Source organism: Nanorana parkeri, unplaced genomic scaffold, assembly GCF_000935625.1.
Source record: "Nanorana parkeri isolate BGI_ZX_2015 unplaced genomic scaffold, ASM93562v1 scaffold5, whole genome shotgun sequence".
NCBI lineage: Eukaryota > Metazoa > Chordata > Amphibia > Anura > Dicroglossidae > Nanorana > Nanorana parkeri.
In genome coordinates, this window is record NW_017306273.1 from 947,159 (window position 1) to 950,272 (window position 3,114).

Sequence of the window (3,114 nt, forward strand, 5' to 3'; positions counted from 1 at the left end):
GAATATGTGGAAAAGGGGGGGGGGTGTAGAAAGAGGGGGGGGGGGGGGGAGTATCTAGAATGTAATGAAAGAAGTGGGTTAAGTGGGGGTATATAGGATAAATCCATGCAGTTCTCTTGCTGGTGATTGTCAGACTACAGACTGCATGATCTTACTTTGGCAACCTGTATCCTATGTAATGGAATAAGTAAGTGAACGTAATGCATGCAATATGTCAATGTAAATCCAATCACTAAAATCTCATATTCTCTTTTACACAATTTTGAACTTTCAAAAGTAATTTTCAATTTTTTTTTTTTAATTTGCAGCTTTCATTTAAATAATACCCGGTGATCCTGTAATTAAAGTCCTTGTTAAGGCACTTCCTGTTATGGAGCAACAGTGCTCTGTTCCTGTCTCCCAACTGCTCTATTGCGTTGTCACCCTGACAGGGGGGTGGGTGCAAACAGATATCCTTTAAAGTGACATTGAACCCTCAGATTTTTTAACATAAAACAATACTGTAATGTGCGCCTTACTGTAATCCATGGTTGTTTCCCTTCTCTTTGATGCTCTTCCTTTTAAATCTGTATCTGTTCTCATGCTTGGAGAGAACTTCCCTTTTCAGCAGACTGCCTTGTCTCAAACGGTGTCTGTGTATACGTTTCTATAGGCTGTAACCTGAGCCAGCACTACAGCAAGAGGCCCTGAGCTGAAAAAGGAAGTTCTCTCCAAGCATGAGAAAAGATACAGATTTAAAAGGAAGAGCATCAAAGAGAAGGGAAACAACCATGGATTACAGTAAGGCGCACATTACAGTATTGTTTTATGTTAAAAAATCTGAGGGTTCAATGTCACTTTAAGGATGGTTCACACCATATCCTAGTATCACCCTAACCATCCCCTATGTTCCTCTCAAGACCTCCTGCTTTCCAGCTCCCTCATTAACTCCTCCCATGCTCGCCTCCAGGACTTCTCTAGAGTCTCTCCCATTCTTTGAAACTCCTTACCCCAACCTGTTTGTCTTTCGGCAGACTCATCTCTTTAAGGAAGCCTATCCAAACTAACCACTTAAACAATTCATCCCCACTCAGCTACCTCCTCATGTATCACTTGCCTCTCCCTCTTAGATTGTAAGCCCTCAGGGGCAGGGCCCTTCTTACCATCTTGTCTTGAATTATATTGTAATTATAACATCTTCCCTACATTGTAAAGTGCTGCACAAACTGTTGGCGCTATATAAATTCTGTATAATAATAATAATAATAATAATAATAATATCCAGTGTGTTCCAGTATGGTTTGTGCCCGGAATGCACTTGATTGCATAAACCAAGCCTATCATGTTTTGGGGCAGGAGTGATGGTGCCATTCATGTCAATGGCATCGCAGTGTTGGAAAAAGATGCGAGGGAGGGGAAGATCAAAGAAAATAAATACAAAAAGAAAGATGAGACTAAAAAAGTGGGACAAGGACGGAAGGAAAGACTGAAATGACTGAAAAAGAACTAGGGAGAAAGCAAGAGAGAGGAGGGGGCCTGAAATATAACTAAAGCGAGAGAGAAGTACACCAAAACAATTTTGTAGGATGCATGTTTAGGATTTGCAGCTTCCAATGTCTTGTCACTTTATGCCTAGTTATATAAATCAATATCCATAGAGCATGCTGAGAATTGCAGTACCCTAGCAGCTGAGAAATCATCTGTTATCCCCATGTATAGCTTACAAGAATATCATTGTTACTTTTCAAACGTTGCCTTGGAAGGATAAACAAGTGCAGCCTGCTGGTGTATACTGCAGTAATGAGGGGATCGTTGTCCAGAGATAAGTAATATGTGGCAGACTGTGATCACTGTCAGCGGATAATTGTCAGGCACGAGAGCTGCACGCGTCAGGGACAGATGGGAGGGAGAGGACTACAGACCCCCCTCCCCCCCTTTCCCATTCCCTTCCATCCCACCCTTCCTAAACTCCCCTTCATATCATCTCTGCTCTCCTTCCCAGCACACCACAGCCCAGCTCTGAGAGCCCGGACACCCCGGATCAGGTGTGTAGTCCCTGTATATGTGTCCATGGTGGGATTCTGATTGTATTTGGGGCGCATTACTATGAACGATTGCAACATAAAAGTGTGTATTAATGCAATTGCCAATCAACATTACTGGGAGGATGCGGAAACAGTATATGTATAGTAAATGTTACATAGTTATTTGCTTGTCGCTCTCTGTAGATGGAAGGACAAGGATAGAATCATTTCATGCTGTTTGCAATCTTAATTATGGTGATCTTGATTGTACCTGCGCTTAACAGGCTACATTATAGTGTCTGTCAGAATCTGTATTATTCATATTTGTATCCCTCTGGCCATCCATCTCCTAGTTTTCAATTCATCTACCTTTCTATATCCATCTAGTTATGTATCCCTCTACACGTCTATCTCTTTCCATCTCCACTTGTATTTCTCTATCAATCTATTCTATTGATTTATCTCTCTATCCGTCTATCATCTATCCATCTGTCTGTTTTCTCGACACCCTCTCTGTTTTCTTTCATTAAAAAATACAAAAAATACTTAATAAATGTTGCTGTAACTGTCAGATTCTGTACAACTTACCTTGTATCCATCCATCTAAGGTTCTGTGCTTATATTTATCTATCTCTCTGTCCATTTATCTCCATCCATATATGTGTGGCTCTCTCTTTCTTTCTCTGTTTAATATCTTTCGTTTCTTTTTCGTTTTAAATCAGACATGAACCATGAATTGCCCCTACATGTATTTCACATCTAAAGCAATTGTGAATTTATAGTCTTTAAAACTGATTGCTGCCTTTCTTATCTATAGTGATACACCCGAGCATTCCCTCTCTTCTGTAGATTCACCTCCAGACTTCACATGGACAGGTAAGTAGACTCTCCCTGTATGTGCTACAAAGGTTGTCGCATGAGCAAAGCAGGTGAGAAAATTCTATTTGTCTAGCACATTTCTAAAAAAGCTTTAGTTTGGTTATTTGGTCATTCTATGTGAATTCAGGATGTCTCGTGTTATATACCAGGGCATTATATCATCTCATATACCCAGTGTGAATTCATGCGCAATACTTTGTGTGTATTATTTATTTCCAGGAAAATTGGGGGG